Below are 6,657 nucleotides of genomic sequence, written 5' to 3' on the forward strand. Positions count from 1 at the left end.
AGTGGGCATTGTACCCAGCAATGATTACAGGCTTGGTGCCCATCATTGGGCTATAAGATGACAAGCAAGAGGATGAAGATGGGTATCAGGAGGACAAAAGAGCCTGGATTCCTCATCTCCTATGCCCGTCCTTGCATACTGGAAAATTAATATAGCCACTTTAACATGTTCCTTTCATGTAACAGGTACTTGGTGACATATTACATATATCACATTGGGATTTGAACAATGAAAGGGTATGAAAAACACTGATGTAATGGGAAAATACAAGTATCATACATAAAAATGTAATGCCTAAAACCTCCTGACGTTTTCTTCTGGTTTCTATGGGCAGGAATCCCACTGAAGGATGTAACTCCTGATTAAATAACATGGTCATTACTCTGCAACTGGTGGTGAGTTTTCTGTATGATTGAAAACAGATGTGTGCAAAGTCATTCACATACTTTAAACACTATAATCATCTTAAGCTTTGAAAAAAGTGCTCATTTGAATTTACCTTTTAGCCTCTATCTGTCCAGAAGTCTTGCTTCAACTGAGTTTCTTCTTCTTTAAGTGATGCTATTTTGATTCAGTAATAGTTATAGTGAGACACTAAGATATCTCATTTAATGTTTAAAATGGGAAGGAGAATCATATACCTCCCCGTGTCTCTAGAAATAATAAGTCTAGACATTGTTCAGTATAGAATTTAATTTAAAAATGAATGTAAATGTCTGATATCTCTTACAGTTGGTCTGGGGCACATAGAACCAAGCAGTATTGTCATTACTACTATGAATGCTACTACCTTAGAGCTGATAGCTTCAGTTGGACCTAATAGGAATTGCAAGCTGTGTTCTAAAGAAGGAAGTATAAATTAAGTTATTATGACACCAAGCCAGCACAGGGCAGTGGTGCAGGGAGCAGTGGCCCAGGTGACCTCACATCTGGGACACCTGCCAGCAGGGACAAGAAGGTTATAGTAATGAAGGTTTTGGGAACATCAAAATTATTCGATGTAAGAAACGAATATGGTTTCATAAATAGGAATGACACCAAGGAAGGTGAATTTGTACACCAGACTGCCAATAACCCCAGGAAGTACCTTCGTGGTATAGGAAATGGAGAGACTGAATTTGACATTGAAGGAGAAAAGGACGCAGAGGCAGCAAATGTTACAGGCCCTGGTGGCATTCTAGGCCAAGGCAGTAAAGACACAGCAGATGGTAACCATTACAGGCTCTATCCTACAGGGGTCCTCCACACAATTTTCAGCACAATTACCAGAATAGTGACAGTGGGCAAAAGAAGGAGTGATCAGAGTGTGCTTCTGAAGGCCAGGCTCTACAATGCTGGCCCTACCGCAGGCAAAGCTTCCCACCTTACTACATGAGGAGACCCTACGGGAAGTGACCACAGTATTCTAACTCTCCTGTGCAGGGAGAAGAGCTGGAGGAGAGGGCTGACAACCAGGGTGCAGGAGAATAAGGTAGACTAGTAAGACAGAATATGTAAGGGGTCATAGCCCAAGGTTCCATAGTGGCTCTCCTTGCCAAAGACAGCACAGAGAAGACATCAAGGAGGAAGATAAAGAGAATCAAGGAGATGAGTCCCAAGGTCAGCAGATGCCTCAATCTCAGTACCACGGCAATTTTAATTAGTGACTGGTAGAGCCCAGAAAACCCTAAACCACAAGATGGCAAAGAGACAAAAGCAGCCGATCCACCAGCTGAGAATTCCTTTGTTCCCACACTGAGCAGGCCAGGGCCAAGTAAATGTTGGGTTACCATGTCCCCCATCATCCAGTTTAGCCATCCAATAAGAAGAAATGAATATGAAACTTCAGCAATACGAAATGAACAAAGCTTGGAGCTAGAGACCTCAATTCCTGGCTTTTTACCTCCTGACTAGATGACAAATATTTGCATTATCTATGCACCATGGGGTTTTTTGTATTTTTACCTAAAGACAACTTTTCTGGTAATAACAAATGTGTATGTGTGTGTTTTTAAAAAGCCTGGTTTTCTCAATAGGCCTTTAAAGGTTTTTCAATTATTGCATATCTGGTTGAGATTTTAAAGAACTTCATTTTTAATTTGTAATAAAAATTTTCAACTTGATTTTTTCAAAAAAGTCAGCAAATTGCAAGCACCTGTTAACAAAGGTCTTAAATAATAGAAGATATTAAGACAAATTAAGATTTTTGTGTATTTTCAAATAACTGTTAGAAATTATTTTTAGCTGCAGACAGTGGAAAATCCTATTAAAGTTGATTTATACAAATAGAAGTTTTTTTTTTTTTTCCACAAAGCAAGGGGGTAAGATCGAAGGCTGAACATGGCTAACTTTCTAGATTTTCCTTGAGAGAATGAAAGAATCTCTCCTAAATGAAGGATCTCCCAGTAAATGAGCTAGAACCTAACAATCCTTGACTAAAAATATAGCTGAACAAGAAATACAGCTCCAGGAAGAGCGTAGGTTGTTCACAAATTAGACATCCCATTAGCGGATAATTAGGGAATGATAGAAGGAAGGTCGATTTGATTCCTCTGGGGGTGTGTGTGTGTGTGTGTGTGTTTGTGGAAGGGAGAGAGGTTCAGGGTGTCCGTGAAGTTTGGGTGCAGTTTACTATGTTGAACTATTTTAAATTGCACACAAACTTTATATCCACCCTGTATTTGCAAATAATAAGGACAATTGTTTTAATTCCTCCACAATGTTTTGCTTTTGTTTTTGTTGGTTCGCTGGCTTGTTTACTTTGAAAGAAAGAGCACACTTGGGGAGTTTGGAATACTTGAGTTCTGGTGCTCTCTTTTCCACTCTTTTTATAAGGCACTGGATGCCTTTTTCCCCTGTCAGGTGGATGCTTAAACTCCCTACCTATCTGAAAACTTTCCCTACCTACCTCAAAAAGAGGTAAAAAATATACAGTGGTTCTGTGAAGTTAAAAAGGTTCTAATTCAGGATTCCTGCCCAACTTGTAGATGATGTTCAATATATAATAATTACCATTACTAAACATTGCTCTGAGGCTCCTCCTGTATACATTAAAATCATTTACTTGTCTTAAAAACACTGTGAGGTAGGTATGATTATTATTGCCATCTTACATGTGGGAAAACTGAGATCTTAGAATTTGATTTGTCCAAGGGTATCACTAACAAATGGGAAAAAAATATAAACAATGCTGTACAAACTCTGAACGTTTTAAAATATTTTCATGTACCATTCAATATCTTAGAAAGACCTGAAAGAGCATTTGGAGCCTTATGTTACCCAACTCTCCAAGTCTGGAAGGCCCTCCACACTGTAAGCTATAAGTTAAATTCCCCATCATAACTCAAGGAAAAATTCTAGTCCCACCTCTTCAGTAGAACCTGGTGTAATAGTATGTAAGTGCACACTGGAATCACCAGGGCACTTAAAAAAAAAAAAAGGATGCCTACTCTATAGTAATTAAATGAGAATGTTCTTTTGTTTGTTTGTTTGTTTGTTGCAGTTTGGCTGGGGCCCGGGTTCAATCCCGCTACCCTTAGGTATATGGGGCCAGTGCCCTACCCACTGAGCCATAGGCACCACCCAATGAGAATGTTCTCATATGGGACTCAAGCACCTGTATTTCTTACCAGCTCTCATGTATTTGTTTCATATACTTCTTATACAGTATCTTATAAGTGCCGTGAAAGTAAAGATGTATAAAAATTATTTCTTCCTGGCTTGGTGCCTATAGCTCAGTGGCTAGGGCGCCAGCCACATACACTGGTGGGTTCGAACCCAGGCCGGGCCTACCAAACAACAATGACAACTACAACCAAAAAATAGCTGGGCATTGTGGTGGGTGCCTGTAGTCCCAGCTACTTGGGAGGCTGAGGCAAGACAATTGCTTAAGCCCAAGAGTTTAAGGTTGCTGTGAGCTGTGGTGCTGTGGCACTCTACCCAGTGCAACATAAGGAGACTATCTCAAAAAAAAATTTTTTCTTCCTGTATTCCTCCCAAATACTCACATGTTGTTGACACTTGATCAAATGACAAGAGCATCTGTTTCATTTGAGTAGGTAAGTGTCAACATCTAAGGCAGGAGTTCTAGCAGTGTGGTACTGGACCATCATCACCATGACCATTTTTGGAAATGCAAAATCTCATACCCTACCCTAAACCCAGTGGTTAAGGAACTCTGGGGGTGGGAGCCAACAATCTTCCTTTTTATTTTTAATATTTTTGAGACAGAACCTTCCTCTTTCCAATGGCCTCAATCATAACTCACTGAATCCCTTGAACCCCTAGGCTCAAGTGATCCTCCTGCCTCAGCCTCCTGAGTAGCTGGGGACTACAGTTTGTGTGCCACTATGGCTACCCCATTTTTAAATTTTTTGTAGGGACAGGATCTGTTGCAAAGGATGGCCTCCAACACCTGGATTCAAGGGATCCTCTTGCCCAGCCTCCCAAAAAACTGATATTATAGATGTGAGTTATCACATCTAGCTAACCATTTTCCTTTTAACAAGCCCTCCAGATATTTGGATACATACTCCAGTCTAAAAAGTACTGTCTTATGCCAAGCATTGATCAAGCAATTCTCAGGACATGATTTATTTTCTGTATAAAATTTCCTGCTGAGAAGAGCTAATCGGGAAATAGGAATAAAAAAGATACAACATTTGCCCTCAAGGAGTCTACATTATGGAAACAGCATAATAAAAAGTAGTGTGTTGGGTGGCGCCTGTGGATCAAAGGAGTAGGGCCCAGGACCCATATACTGAAAGTGGTGGGTTCAAACCCGGCCCCAGCCAAAAACTGCAAAAAAAAAAAGTGGTGTGTTGCTAAATATTTACAGGTGAAGTGAAGTGATCATGATGTTTCAAGTAAGATTGTTACGAATGATGCCTTTATGGGGGTTTCATATACTACAATTTTTACTTTGGTATTTAATTAAACATTTCACTATTAAAAGAGTTTTTCTTAAAGCCAATATGTGGAGAATAAGCTCAAAATGCTATAGTAGTTCAAGTTCTTAAACTTGAATTACCTCAGAAAACTTTATGAAGAACATGACATCAGAGTGGGCCTTGACTTACATAGAAGAGTTCCTTATATATGATTATCTACTATAGGTTCACAATATGTTATCCATAATTCCAAAATTCAAAACTTTTTTTTTTTTTTTTTGAGACAGAGCCTCAAGCTGTCCGCCTGGGTAGAGTGCCGTGGCATTACAGCTCACAGCAACCTCCAACTCCTGGGCTCAAGCGAGTCTCCTGCCTCCGCCTCCCAAGTAGCTGGGACCACAGGCGCCCGCCACAACGCCCGGCCATTTTTTGGTTGCAGCCGTCATTGTTGTTCGGGCGGGTCCAGGCTGGGGATTCGAACCCGCCACCTTAGGTGTACGTGGCTGGCGCCTTAGCCGGTTGAGCTATAGGCGCCAAGCCAAAACATTCTTAAAAATTTTGTAAGTTTGGTATTGCCAGAGCTTATTTGGTGACAAATGAGAATTTGTCACAAGGCTATCTATGGTCTTTACTTCCCCAACATACTGTAAATGCTTATTTCTCTTCAGAAATGTAAATGTATTTATGAGGCTTAGCCCCAGATCCCACTGTGAATATTTTTCTTTTTCAGTTTTTTTGGCCAGGGCTGGGTTTGAACCCACCACCTCCAGCATATGGGGCCAGTGCCCTGCTCCTTTGAGCCATTGGCACCGCCCAGGATATGCTCTTTATAAGTTTGCCCAAATCCACAAGTTTCTAAATTTGGAAGCCCATATGGCTCCAAGGGTCTGATCAAATGTCATTTGTATGATCAAAATGTCAACCCTTCTTATGGTATTGAAAATTAGGGATAGGCTATGTGTAGTTTTTAATTTTAATTTTCCTGGGAGTAAGCAGATAATTTATTATTTGAATACTGTTTATTATAAAACTTGAATGAGAATCGACCATTATGACATTTTACTTGTTGCTATACGCACAGAAACAACTGATTCAATAAGAACTTGGCTTTCAAGGAAATATTTATGATGATAAAATTAGTAAAGTAGTTACATTTAAGAGGGGCTGGCTGAAAAGAGATGTAAAGGAGATTTCTGGGGGCTGAAAATGTTCTTTTTTTTTTTTGCAATTTTTGGTCAGGGCTCAGTTTGAACCCACCACCTCTGGCATATGGGGCCGGTGCCCTACTCCTTTGAGCCACAGGTGCCACCCTGAAAATGTTCTATATATATCTCAGCCTAAGCACTGGATATAAAAGTATGTAAAAATGTATGTATGTACATTATGCTCATGGGCACACTTCAGTGTACGAATGTTTTTTGCTACAGTGCCATGGTGACAGCCTAGCTCACAATAACCTCAAGCGATCCTCCTGCCTCAGCCCCCTGAGTAGCTGGGACTACATGCACCTGCCATGATAAGAGCTAATTTTTTTACTTTTAGTAGAGTCTGGGTCTTACTCTTGCTCAGGGCTGGTCTTGAACTCCTGAGCTCAAGCAATCTTCCCACCTTGGCCTCCTATACTGCTAGGATTATAGGCATGAGCTGCCACACAGGCCCTCACTGCATGAATTGTATATCTACTCCAAAAATAAACAAAATAAACAATTTGCATTGCACATTGCTGTTTCTTTTGGAGTTAATGCCCATTGGAACTCTGTTGTGAGTTTATTTATTTATTTATTTATTT

General features: G+C 40.2%; 1 pseudogene; it reads left to right on the forward strand.

Moving 5' to 3' along the window:
• Window positions 1–228: 228 nt before the first annotated feature.
• Window positions 229–1,893, forward strand: LOC100966849 (annotated as a pseudogene).
• The last annotated feature ends 4,764 nt before the right edge of the window (window positions 1,894–6,657 follow it).

This window comes from Otolemur garnettii, unplaced genomic scaffold (assembly GCF_000181295.1).
Source record: "Otolemur garnettii isolate 467f Iridium unplaced genomic scaffold, OtoGar3 scaffold00012, whole genome shotgun sequence".
NCBI classification, from domain to species: Eukaryota; Metazoa; Chordata; class Mammalia; order Primates; family Galagidae; genus Otolemur; species Otolemur garnettii.